Genomic DNA, 14,572 nt, shown 5'->3' with positions numbered 1-14,572 from the left:
GTTTCCCTGGGAGCTACCATTATCTTTTACTGTTTGTTTGGATTATAAATGTGCGTTATGATGATAGCTGTAGAATAATGAATAAATCAACAGGTACATTGCACAGCTGGAGCATCAGCTGTTGGGCCGAGCTCACACAAAATGCAGATGGCTCCCTATTGCTTGCAGATGCTGTTTCCTTCCTGTATCAAGAAAGTGTAAAGACATCAGACTGTAATAATTATCTGATCAGCTAATTATTAGAGTCTGCTATAAGTTTCAAGATTTTTTTATTAGTGGTTTCCAACCCTTTTTTTCGATTTGATGTAACTGCACAGCTCGATCAGATCCAGAGTACCCCGTCATGTCCCTAAAGTGTCCATTTGAATTTATTTTAAACTATATGTAATTAATCATATAAAAGCGGGTATTGTTCTGAACTTGAAATATACAAACTATCAAATTAACTTCAATGCACTCTTCTTTATATTCAGTATTTCTTTTTCCAACATGGTATTACAAATAATTGTAAGAGATGTCATTCAAATAAATGGAAATGTCAATAGAAGCGGTTTGTGCCAAAGTATGACAGGCTGTCAAAAACAGCCTCCGTTCAGATCCGGGACACTTCATAGCATGTACGTCTGAATGTAAGCAAATGGGCATCCACTCCAGCCATCTGCCATACTGAATGCTGGTTTGAACACAATGACTCAAGGACAAGAGCCTTCATACAGTAGCATCTAAAGGAGAGTGATCAGCTGCAATTACAACAAATATGTTCGTTTTGTGCATGTGACAGTTTGAGCAGTACATGTGTTTACAAACAGATTGAGATGTCTCATTGTTTCGATTGTGCAGTTTGACAAAAGCCTCTTCCTTACCGACAATCATCTGTAAATCCCAGCTGTCCCAAAGAACAGTTCAAGTCGGGAAAGGAACAGCGCGATATTCGACTGCTGTTGACAAATCATTGAGTGGGTGCGATTGGCTTGACAGGTTGTCAACAGCTAAAGGAAAATTATTCTCTTCACTGAGTGGTTGGTTTTTAGCTCTTGCTATACAATTGGCGGGAAAGTCAATAATAATAATAAAGACAAGAACGCAGAGAACCTTTTCAGTTACGAGAAGGGGAGTTTGCCAGGTATATCAGCCGATAAGAACCGTTCATCAGTGGGCCTGGAGAGCCCTCTGAGGCCTGTAATGCTGAATCACCCGGCTTGTTTGATGGCCTCTCAACCACTGAGCCGCTCACTTTGAAGCCCCTCAATTGAAATTCAAGAGGAGACGAAAGACGGACGGGTGGAAGAGCTGAAGCAACAATATGACGTGGTCGTCTTTTTTAGTTCATTCATTTACTGAGAAGGGAATATGCCTTTTCATGCTGCTTTCCCAAGAAGGGTTTATGCTTTTCCATGGCGTCCTCACAGGGAATATGAGGACCAATTGGGCTCGAGACACACGAGAGGATTTGAGAAGAAAGTAGCTTGTGCAGCATTTGATGATACTCTCTTTTCTCCCCTTCTTCTTTCTCCCCAGTCTTGTAACTTCCTGCTTTTCCACTCTTCTTTGCACACCGTCCAGATGCAATGACATGGAAGTTGTGATCACATTTCACAGGAAAGAACAAAGGAGTACTTCTTAGTCTCGGCCGATCTGATGACTTCAGAATCTTTTTAATTGCATGAAAAAGGGACATGCAGCAAAAGGATGTTCACCCTGAAGTGGATTCATATATGTCGCTATTAGGATGAGGGTTGTCTTCAGGCTGAAGTCCTATTATTGTCGTCCCCTCCAGAGCACCATGTGAAGCTTTTGTTATTAGAAGACAGTGTCGTGTGGTCTAATTAGCCATTGTCTATAACCAAAATGGGACATTACAGCAGTTGAGAGCTAGCATGTGTAGCAGGAGCCCGCTGTGTCATGGTACAGACATGCAGAACATAAAGGACTTAGGGGAAGAGAGCTTAGGCTGCCTTTGGTATAGGCTGTTAAATCGAATTCTGGTTTATACAATTTATAAATACATTTTGACCCAACACACAATAAATAAAGCAGGAATATAGCGTCTTATAATCAGCAGGAGCAATAGCAATCATCTCATCTCCTTAATCGCAGATAATATTACTATTAATTGTCATAAGTGAATAACAACCATCATTTAGCAAACAGTAGAAGGTCTTGTACACATCTTTTCCATCGCCTCCAACTGTACGTGATGTCTTTAAATATGTTTCGATTTTGATGGAGACACAATTTTGCATTTCAAGTGTTATTTATGTGATTTTTTTGGCAAACTGAGCAATAGCAACGAAATAATGGCTCATACAATACCTATTTACCATGACAAATAAACTGAACTGCTGCACCAAGGCTGTCATTAAGTAACTATTTTGTTCATTAATGTATCTAAAAAAACCTGCAAATCAGAGCTTCTATGCAAACATCTAAACTTATCAATGAATCATCTTTAAATGTCCTCGTTGACGCAAAAATGTGTATACCCCACTTTGTGATTTAAAATATGGCAGTTCAGCCTGTTACTATACGCCTGGTGAGTGTGTGTGTGTAAAGGTGTTTCTTGAGAAAGCCGATAAGCATGCGACAATGCTCTTACATGATTGCATGTATATTAGGTATCAAATAGTGTGCTCATCCATGCGCAGTTGTGTCTTTGTGAAAGCACTTGGGAATATCATTAAAGGCGAGGGTGTTGATAACAACTCTAGTCCCATCTGTCGCCCGTGTTTCTTGAGTTACAGTACCTTACAGAGCTCCACCCAACATCCACATGCAGCAGCTGGTGTGCGGCAGTTTCTATAGCACTAATAAGTCTTCTGGTAAGACTGTAAGATGCTGGCTCTGATGAGAGTACACTGTGTGGCAACATAGGACTGGATGTCTGGGCATTGATGCTGGATTTTGATGCCAGTAATGGACTACAGGTAACCTCCCTGGATTAAACCTTGCCAACATTGGCACCCTTCACAGTTGACTGTCCTCTGAGTTCAGAGGCTTCTAAGAAACAAAGAGCCTGGGGTGAAGTACGGGTCAGTCCTGAGCGTTGACGTCTAGTGTACAGAACAGGTTAAGGAGTGGAAACATGGACGTCTCATAGAAATCAGTAAATCTCCCACACTCTCTTCATAACACAGTTGCATAGAAACATGTTCTGTACTCATAGACACATAGCAACTCAGAAAGCAGGATTTTATACTACAAGCAAGTCTGTGCAACCAGGCATGACTGACCACAAGTGCTGGTCAGTCAAAAAGAATACAGGCAATGGCGACTCTCTAAGTTTGCAGCATGTGTGTACACTGACAAAAAGGTTGATGGTTAAGCAATGTTGAGAGAAGATTCAGAGTGCAACAGTACGTTTTAAAGCTGCAACGATTATTCGATTAATCCATCGACAGGTTAACAATTTTGCTAGTTGATTAGTCTTTTCGTTTTTTTACGAAGCAAAAAAACGCATATTTCACTGATTCTAGCTTCTTAGTGGGGACTATTTACTACATTTCTTTGTTTTCTGACAACAAAATGGATATCTTTTGGATGTGAACTGTCAGTCAGACAAAACAAGGGAAACCTATAAAACGAGACCAATTATTTGTATAATGTATTTCCAAATGGACTGGTTAACAATGTCCCGTGGCAAAAATCAGCAAGTCCTCATCAGGCTGCAGAATCAGCCGTAGAAAAGCTGAGCGATTCTCCCTCTTGTTTGTGGAACCTGAATCATGAATCCAACTCTGAGTGAGTGCACAGCTGCACAGCAACCACTCTATAAACACAAATGGCACAATACAGCAAACACACAGAACCTGATAAGACTGATAGAAATGTTCTTGTGTCGCTGTTAATGAACAAAATGGTGGAATGAGCTCCCATTGACATCAGGACAGCAGAAAGCTTACACACCTTCCGGCGCAGACTGAAAACTCATCTCTTTCGACTCCACTTCGAGCGATAGAACTATTAACAAAGCACTTATATACTAATAAAGGGCTGGCTTACCTAAAGCCAGTGGAGTAGCACTTGAAATGTCTTTGCTCTATGAAACCTGATGTACTTCTGTTTTCTTCAAGTTTGTATTTTGTTGGTCGAACGCACTTATTGTAAGTCGCTTTGGATAAAAGCGTCAGCTAAATGCAATGTAATGTAATGGCAAGCTGTAGCTATGGCAATAATAATTCATTACCAGAACATTTGGCTGTGACTTTAATTGGAAGACTATGGCAGCCCATGTATCAGCTATCTATTGTATATGTCTCTCTAACTCTAATCCTCTTATATGTTCCTTCTACTGTTAATCGTGTAACCTTCCAATGCTGGAATCCAGTCGAGATTATGATTTTGTTGAACACCTATCATTTGATATTTAAAACTACGATACAAGGTAGAAACAGTGTACGTAGAGTCTTCAGTGTGATTTTCCAAATGGCCCTGGTGGTGTTTAATTCTGTCCTGACCTTTAGCTACAATAACTCTGCTTCTATCAAGAAGGCAGAGACAGGTTCACTGGTTCAGCTTGTTAACCTGGACCATGGAAAGATCAGAATATTAGAGGGTATATAGGAAAGATTAGCATATTAGTAAAGACATAAGTATCCCTCATCTACGGTCCAGTAGATCCAATAGAAGGTCAGATTTCCCGTTCGGGTCTAAATTGGGTTTAGTATGGTTGCCCTTTCTAATGAGACCAATCAGCCCTCTTTGGCTGACCACTGACTAATTCATGGTCGGCACTAAAGGAGACGTCAGTTTTCGATACAAGCCGGCCAGAGGGACCTTAGAACCACATAGGGCAAAATGGAAAGTCATTTCCTGGTTGACAGCCTCTGTAAACGTGATGTCAATTCGTATCACTTTTAATCACGATGTCCCCTATTCACAATGGACGTCACAATCCTCAGCCACTTTTCATTTGGCTGCAGGGCTGGAGTCAATTTAACATGACCCCGGGGGCTGCCAAAACAAATGGTCGCAGCGTGAATTTACACACCGTGGCTAGGAAAAAAAGGAGGGCTCCTAAAATATTCATATCCTCCCAAGGATCAGCCAAAGTCAAAACAACAGCTTGCTTATGCAGCGACATGAAACCAATTAGCATGATGAGGCGATCTTAATGCCATAAAAAGCAGCGGGGTGCGATGGAGCACCCTCGCCCTGCGCCTTTTCTTGGCTGATGGCTTTTCTAATCCACAGGCCCTGCTGTTCAGGTCGTTAAAGCAGCAGGGTTGACTTGGTTGGCCATCCTGCTGATTATAGCGCTGCTAGCTCCCAACACAGATCCATAATTCAAAGCCTGGATGTGGTACGGTTTCACAAGCCAGCCGGCCCGGGTTGGTTCTCCCTGACTTGCTGTTGTGTGCCAAGTGGCAACTGCTGCCAAGCTGACCAACAAAAGTCAGAAGTCGTGTAGACATCAACGGCTTTTATAGGCACTGGTTTCACTACACCTAAAAGATGGCTCGGATCACTAATAAAAATACAAAAGGGCAATCGGAAATCTCAATCATATAAAAGGCCTACAATTCACTGGCTATCACAAATACTGTCATACCTCGCACAGTTTGATTAGAAGCTGGATTAATCGTTCCCTGACTGGTATTATCATCACAATCACGAATCTGATCTCACTGCCTGAAACTGGATTGAAACTAAAGAAATATCTTGCTTAACATTTTACTTGTAATCAACAAGATATATATTCAGATAAATATGACTGCTACAATTATATCCCGATAAAAATAAGAAAAAACAAAGAGGCCTGACGGGCCTGAATCAAAGCGATACCACCTGTATACACATCACATTTTATTGCTTACATTTGTACTTGTCTTTGGTGTCAGAGGTGATTAGGTGACATCATGTAGCCAATAGGGTCCGAGAAGCATGTCTTGGAGAGATTAAGAGACAAAGAGGCTTTTATCTTCGGGACATTTATCAGTGTGTCGTATCTGAAATGCATGTCCGTGCATCTTGTTTTCCCCAACATCTCCATGTGACATTGTTGTTTCCAATTCAGTTTCAACTGCTTTGTGTGATTCAGTGAAAACGTGGGATCATCATTAAGGCTATACTATTGTAATCCTAGAATAAATTAAAGATACCTTGATTGACAAACTGATATAAAAGGAAAAATATGCAATCAGGGGATCAGGAAGAGGGTGTACCAAATAAAATCCTTTAAAAACAAATAGTTGTATTCCCACAAAAAATGACCACCTGATGCTCCAGGAAATGGCTGAACTGTGTGGACAGCTGGGCTCTCTGTGCTCCACCCAATCCCTTATCTTTGGGTTGCACAATGACATAACCGCCGAGTCGTTTAGCAATGACACCTGTGCGCCGAGTCAAGAATACGGTGAAGAATAAAGGATCACAAAAAGAAAGCAATCAGGTCTAAGCGGTGACCTTTGCGGGGCAACCTTTCAAGCTGCTCTTTCGAAAATGCAACCGAAGCTTTTGAAAGTCGAAAGGGCACAATCGCGGCCGGTTATCTGATAGAAAACCTCAGAGCTGCCCTCCCTACACCCCAACAATGCTCCTGTTTCAGGGGCTCACAGTGTACCTGATACAGGGTGCTTGATAGCAAGGTCTGCTCTTCATTTTGTGGTCACATAAGACGCCTGGCTGGGACAAACGAATGCCAGATTAGTACAGTCAGACGGGGGTCGCTGTCCTTCAGAAACAGACACTCATTTGAGCACCTGCAGACACACACTTACAATTGGATTCCCAGCCTCTCATGCAACAAGAGATCTTGATCAACAACCGAGAAATGGCTCTTCTTTCTTTCTGCTACCTCTCCCTTTTCTCCCTTGCTAATTACCCCTAGTCATTCCAGTTTTGAGGGCATGTTTCACAGATGAAATACTGGAGAGCCAAGGAACAGATGGCAACAAAGGATAACAGGAACAATGCAGAAATGTGTCATCGATGAAAGCAATTCACTGAAGCCTTGGGATAGCAATTAGTGTGAAAATGTGAAGGGTGAAGGCAGGGTGCCCTACTGTTGCCATTAATGCCAAAAGGTTATTGGTATTAATAGCATATATTTTAACACTTCATCTTTAAATGATATCCTGAAAACGAGCAATCCAAAAAGCACAACCTGCCTGGAGGAGGTACTAAGGCTGATTACCAGGAAAGCTTTTATTTATCCACAAACATCCAAGGATACACCAACTGGCAGGAAAGCTCAGTAGCTTCTTGCCAGAGACTGCCTATTCAAGGTCAGAGGAAGCCTTGAGTTCAGAGGCTGGAGTTCAGCCACAACACACATTAAGGGCAATCGCTAAGTGCTAAGACAAAAACTCAAAGACTTACACACACACGGCACAATAAAGTTACAGCTCTTTGGTCTTATGGGTCAACATCGAGACACAGGCTGGCCTTTTGCGTGCCAGAAGAACATCTTAGGCGTAAAGAGGAAGCCTTAAGGCTGCACTGTTGGCAAAACGGAGGAAGGTCAAAGAAGGAAATCTCAGGATTCAAATCAGGTTACCTGGAAACGTAGAGAACTCAGACATATGTGTTCTTCATTTCCGTACAGTATGTAAAATTCTATAAATCAAAGCATGATAAGTTCTTTACTTGAACATTTAAATAATTTATTTTTGTTGATTCTGTATTTTGATTAATTACATTTAGTCCGTCTAGATGTGCATTGGTGTTTATAACATGTCATTATAATGTGAAAACAATAATGACCGAGGAGCATCCTATAATGCTGGAGTTACAGTCTGCCAAGGTAAATGAAGGCTTAACAGTTTTGGCAGTGCTAAAAACATCTGAGCCAGAAATAATTGCTTCCCTCATATGAAACAAGTGAGTTTCTTTTTATATGGAAGTAAGTATGCTTCACTTTCAGGTGGTTTCAACTCGTGAGGACACCGTTGCTAAGCGACTGACAGCAAAAGATGTGAATAATAGATTTTTGTAGTCGAATAAAAACAACAGACTTATCTTACACTGCTTCATGAAAGTAAATAACGTCCATCTGGTCACACGTCATTAACTTGGAGCTACAGTATCAAAGCGATGACAGCATCCAAAGAACTCTTAGTAGTTTCATTAAGAATATTAATAATTATTGTGTTTAACCAATACTCCACACAAAAAGTTACAATTTGTAATTTGCACCATGTTTCTTTAAGTTTGAAACTTTATTTTTCTTGCATACCTCCACCGTGAACAAAGAATCCAATTGCATATTTTTGGGAAATAGTGAGCAAACGACCAAAATAATTACACCTGGTTTAACTGTACAGAATGTAGCTTTGCTGTTGTTAAAAACCTCTATTTGGCTAATTTTATTAGACTTTTCTTAGTCTTTGGATTCTTCACAAATTAAAGGTTAACGTGGCGAGTTATCAGTATACAAATATTAATGGAACACACCATTTAACCTGTTAAGCCCCAAGCCTGTTTTCCCAGAACAAATGACTATATATTCACTTCTAAAAGGGGTCAATTCATAATCTTTTTTCTCAAAGCAATGATAAACCTGTGAGTTGGATGTAGAAAAGTCAGAATCAATATAGATTTTTTTTATTTTAAAGTAAATTCAGATTGAACATAGTAAGAAAATGTAAATGATAGTGTCAGTCCAAAATAAAAACATTACTTGTAGTGAAAAGCAGCCTTGAATGATGGGATAGTAGACTAAAAGCGTTATGAATCCAAACTATAACATCTAATAAGTACCCTGTATCAATATTGATGCAAAACAAGTGATATTTGACCTTTTAAGAGAGATTTAGCAACAAAAAAACACTCCTGGGGTCATTTGGGTGGATTTTCCATATGTCTGGCGGCTGGCCCCCCTCGGTGGATTTTGATGATTGACACCTCTTTTGAACCGTTAGAGCCAATAGAACGAGAGGGAAGTTCCTAAATCCATCTAAACATTACCCATTGGTGAATGAGTGATGCGTAGCCGTAATGCCCAAAAACTGGAAGCTGGGTTGTAGCTCTCACACACTATATGAAATCTCAGTTTTTGACAAAAATGTTATGATGGATTATCAGTAATCATTTAAAAGTGACACAGACGCATTGGATTAACCTTGTATGCGTTCTAATTCCATTGAACACAACTTTTGATCAGAAAACAGCAAAGGTAAGATATATTTGCCGTTTTTGGCTCCGTAAAGCTACGTTGTGTGTTGTCTGATTTTGCCTTCGCTGCCCCTGAGTTGGATGGGTAAAAAATAGACAGACAATGTGGGATTTGGGTGTCAAAATCAAGTGTCCTTTATGTTTCTGTTTCAATTCGTATGTTTTAGGGTCACAGTTTGATTGACATATGTTGGCACATTTTTTGTATGATTTCCTGTCACTACAAAACATGTATCTACCTTGATTGAAGCTGTGAGCCTCGTCTGTTCTTAAACTGGAGGATGGACCAGGATGTTCTAATCTATACATTTTGAATGATGCTTCATGTTAGCTTGTATTTTGGGTTTTAGCATAAGATTTTACACAATTGTATCATGTTTTTTTTTTATTGTTTTACCCCTTGTCTGCACCTTAAGTCTGTGTTCTATGTTTTTTATTGGCTAAAAGATAATTTGGGACAATAAAGTGAAGTCTCTTAAGCCCTCCTCTCGAATGTTTGAAACGGGATTCAGGATTTTTTGTAAAATTGTACTTCCTTTGTTTGCAACCAGAAGTGGCACTTTTGTCATCTCTAATATGTCCCCCAAACTATAAATGCTTTAACTGATCAGTCTTATATATAACTGATTATTTTGTCAGCTATATTAACACACGTGTGAGGCATGATTGTTTAGAGCCATGCATACAGAGACAGCTGCTACACACAGTACACCCACACATTAACACTTTATGCCGTCGCCTAGGACGTTTTTCAGGGCGAGTGAAGTATAATGCTTGCATTTTGGTACACCTGCAGGTCAAAGCAGGCAAAATACAAACTAAAATCTGAATGGACAAAGTAAGTCGCAGACGGTACCCCTCTACCCACAACTAAACAACTGTTCAAAAAAAATTACAATTTTTCTGATCCACCACCATTGGGAATAAGGAACCACTGCTAATTCCTGCATAGGTACTGTGCAAAATATTGACATCATTTTATTTTCTGGGAAGGCGGTCACATGGACAAGCCAGACAAACCACATGTTGTTATGACTGGGGTGTTACACAGGAATCCCCCTTAGAGTCATACTCCCACTGGTTCCTTCAAATCTAAGGCAAACGGGAGATGGGATGTAAACACTCAAATCTGTCCTAGTGCCACCGATTTCCTCTGTCCTGATTTGGCACCTGTTATCCATCCAGCTCACTACACTCAGCTATTCTTTTTCATATTTAAAAGGTCCCCTATTATACTGTTTTTCATCAATATATTATAGGTCTCAGATATATACAAACATGTCTCTGAAGTGTTTGGCTCGAAATACCAAACAGATCATGCATTGTAGCATCCCATGATCCCCTCTGTTTCAGCCCTGTTTCAAAAGTGCTGATTCTCTGTCTGTTACTTTAGATGAAAATAAGGAGCCCCTCCCCCCCACGCCCCTCTGAGAGATATTTGGTTAAAAAGAACACAATGGTGCTCTAGGAGGAGATGCAGGTGATAAGGGGGGGGGGGGGGTACCTTGGTTGGTGATTGGCTAATGGTTACACAAGCCAAACAATCATGACATCATAAAGTGGCCAAAATCTGATCAGCTCATTTTCAGACAGGTTTTTCTATAAATGGATCAGGACAAAAAGAGAGAGAATCTTTTTTCGTGAAACTCTCAGAGTCTCTTTACACAGAGGGGACTCATGTTGATGTATAAAAGACATGAAAAAGTGGATTTTGCACAATAGGTGACCTTTAATACCTATTTATTGCTTAGCTCTCATTCAGTTCAAACGTTTCTTAAAGTGATTATGAGAGATCACTTGTTGTTTTTTGTGAGGATCAACTTACACCCCAATAGCTGTGTTGCAATGGAACAATCGCCACCTGTGTTTCTGGCCTGGAGCCCAATGAAGACGGCACATTAATGGCCCCGGGGCTGGCCTGTGCTTCCTGCTTGTAGGTATTAGGTGGTCATGGAGGAAGCAGGGGAACATTGTGCTCCTGATTCTGTTACACAGAACACAGCGCCTAATGATGGGCTCTCAATGTGGCTTTTCCCATAAAATAGAAAGGATGTTATGCCTGTGCAATCTGTAACATAATTAGTTTATGGGGTTTCAGTAAAAGCCCTGTTATACCTCATTCACACCAACGGTGTTTCAGGGCCGGTTCGGAGCTGGAGCTTGAAAAGCACCAGGTTTTCGTGTTCACACCGCAGTGGAGCAGCCTCTTAGCTCCGGAATCCGGTTCGTTTCAAGCACCAAAAGATTGTCCAGCCAGAGCAAAAGCACCACATACGTCACACTTACGTCGAGGCGGGGGCAGAGACAGGATCAACTCCTGAACAACAACAACAAGCCCGCGTTTTATCCAGTTTGTACACAACGATGGAGAAACTTAACAATAGTTTCAGTGTTTCTGCCATAGACTGTATAAAGGTGTCTGCTCATGGTGAAGCAACGTGTCTGCGTGTTAAGGTGGAACCTCTCATTATACATCTATAAAAGCCGGCGTTGTATCCAGTTTGTACACAACGATGGAGAAACTTAACAAGCAGCAGTGGTCCACTGAAGAGACCTACTACTTACTGGGAATCTGGTCTTCCGAAGAGGTACAGAGGAAGCTGGAGCACAATCGGCCATTGTTGTTGTTGTCGGTGTCAGCTGTGAGGGGTTTCCGCGCGGTTTGGCTTTATGAAGCAGGCACGTAAACAGTTACGTCATGACGCAAACGATGACGCAATGACGCAGCACTAGTCGGACTCTGGGCGGTGTGAAAAGAGCCGGAGCTAAACCGAAGAACCGGTTCTGAACCTGAAAAGCTCTAGCACGGAGCTTGAACCGGAGTTGCGTTGGTGTGAATGAGGTACATAGTACTCCTTCCTTTTCATCAACCTCCTGTATTTTGCAGGATGACTCATGAGACACCCAGCACGGTGTGAACAATTCAAACCTGACATTACCTCCTTGATATATACCAGCTAGATTGTATAATAATGGGGTTTTCTTATGCATAATGAACTCATTTTGAGTTCTTGGTGTCTCCTGGTCTTAAAAGAAAAAGCTGTTCACAGAGAGGGCTTGTAGGGCTACTCCAACATCTAGTCTCCTTCAGAGGATGCTTGTTGTGAGCTGCCACGCCCTGCCCTCTCGACGGGATTAGCAGGCAGGGCATGGAGAGGACACACACACACACACACACACACACACACACACACACACACACACACACACACACACACACACACACACACACACACACACACACACACACACACACACACACACACACACACACACACACACACACACACACACACACACACACACACACACACACACACACACACACACACACACACACACACACACACACAAGCCCTTGTTGTACAAGAGGCTCGAGGTAGGGACTAGGATCAGAGGAATCAGTGAGAGTGGCGAGAGAGTAGAAGTGGAGTCGAGAGAAAAGCAAAGCTAATCCATTTTCTGGGACCAGACAGTCTATTAAGCTTTACGCAAAAGTAGTACTACTTCTGGCATGACCCAAAATAAACTCTTCTTGGCCATTTCTGTGTCTCACCGCTGTTGCCATTTTGGGTTCAGGTTTTGTTTCTGGCTGTTTCTCTGTGTGTGGAGTGTAAATCTCCTCTGCTATTAAGGACATGGCTATTTGTAGTTCTTTTCTCTCCCTTGTTCGGCCGTGAGGCTATTCAAACACTTCACCTCGTAAAAAAAAACACTGCATGGACCAAGTGTGCCCTTTTTCACCCAGATATTTTACCAGGCTATTATGGTAATGGCCTGTGTTGGAGAGAACATTTTCCATCAGCCAAGAGTGGGGCGGCATTAAGACAACAAGGGAGCTGGGTCGTTTTTATGCAGATTTGAGACCTTTTTGATGCACAATACTTATCTACTTACCCCCGCTATCAGACCAGCAGTAGGCCAGGCAGTGTATTGGCAAGAATCTGGTGACCTATACATATCATGATGTAGGGGTAAGTAAATCCACAACAAATGTGACATTTCGTAGTACTCATTTGTATGCAATCCAAGCCACTGTCTGCCAAGAATATTTTCTTGTAAACTGCAAATTCTAAATCAATAGAGCTTTGGAGAACTGATACAGTATTGTGCATTGATATTAACATTTATGGCGGTAAGCTTTCTAAAAAATATATCAGAAGAATTGCTGTGTTTTGTAAAGTGGTGTACTTTGATTGAAAAATATCTGGTGGTGTTTAATGTCAAGATGGCATACTCTACACTTTTACAATTTATCACAGCATTGTTCTCTGCTCTACCTTGCTGCCTGGAATTTGAAAAAAATATATAACCGAAAGAAAAAAAAATAGACTGCAGCAAGCTACCCATTTTCCATGAGGAGCTGCTTTCTTGCTGAATCAGGCTAACTACAGTGCAGCCTCTAAGGTGAAAGCAATTTCAATTTCCTTTCACAGACATACCCGTGTAGAAGGTGGCGTAAACTCAACACTGAGCACTTAAGATGCGATGCTTTGTACTCCACATGGGCAGAAAATGTGCCAATTAATGGTATACTGTAATCAAGTAAGCTTTTACTTGGAGCACGTTGAATGCTGCTTATTGTTTTGAAGGACTCTCTACGAAAGAACTGAGAGGCAAATGGTACGTTTGAGTTTCCTGATGGCTGACATTCTCTCTTTCCACTCAACCTCTTCTTTTTATTTTTAAGGAATAGTCCCTGCTGTCAAAAGGGCTCTTAAGTTATCCATTATCTTCACACAACAGAAGTCCCCCTGCTGAGGAGCTGACCATGAAATGCCACCATCAATACCTTGTGTGACTTTTATTACTTAACACTTAAAGCCCACGAAGAATTGCACTCAGAAGCCTGCCAACAAACGAAATGATCACATTTTAAAGAACACATTTATAACGGCCAATTCATCTGCAGACATGGACAAAAGTGAGATTCTTTTTTTCTTCTAAATGTAGGACTTTAGGTCTATCTGAGAAGCAGGAATAAAAACAAACAATGGCCCTGACCTTGTCTATGAGTCTCCATGGAGACAAGGCCTCACTATAAAGCATTCCCCACTGTGTGCTACTGACAGGCCAACCCTGCCGAAGACATGCTTAACAAATCCTCAATGCTTCTAGAAAGACATTTGGATGTGTTTGTATCAATACATTACAACATGATAAATGCACTGACTTAATCACACCTTGACGAGACTTTAAAAACTCATTGTTTCGCAAGAAGGAACTTGGGATTTGTTTCCAAGTTGCTAAACAGTTGCTTTGAGGATTTAAGTGCATTCTGTAGTATATAGCTAATTCAGATCAGTTTTCCCGTATAATGTATGCTCTTAATCCTTAACAAGTACGCATAGCTTCCACAACAATCTTTTGCAAGAAGGGTTTAATCGGTGGTGATATAATAGGTGCCCTCTGTGCCTCTTGTACGAGGTTGAACCATCGTCTTTATCCCTTAGGGAATAAA

At 41.2% G+C, this 14,572-nt stretch overlaps 1 protein-coding gene across 1 annotated transcript in view; it reads right to left on the bottom strand.

The window, feature by feature from the left end:
- kif19 (kinesin family member 19) overlaps window positions 1–14,572 on the bottom strand; it is a 37,015-nt gene that overhangs the window by 15,550 nt on the left and 6,893 nt on the right. The window lies entirely within an intron of this gene.

Source organism: Pseudochaenichthys georgianus, chromosome 19 (genome assembly GCF_902827115.2).
Source record: "Pseudochaenichthys georgianus chromosome 19, fPseGeo1.2, whole genome shotgun sequence".
Classification (NCBI taxonomy): Eukaryota; Metazoa; Chordata; class Actinopteri; order Perciformes; family Channichthyidae; genus Pseudochaenichthys; species Pseudochaenichthys georgianus.
The sequence above is the reverse complement of the archived record's forward strand: the minus strand, read 5'-3'. Positions and strand labels throughout refer to the sequence as shown.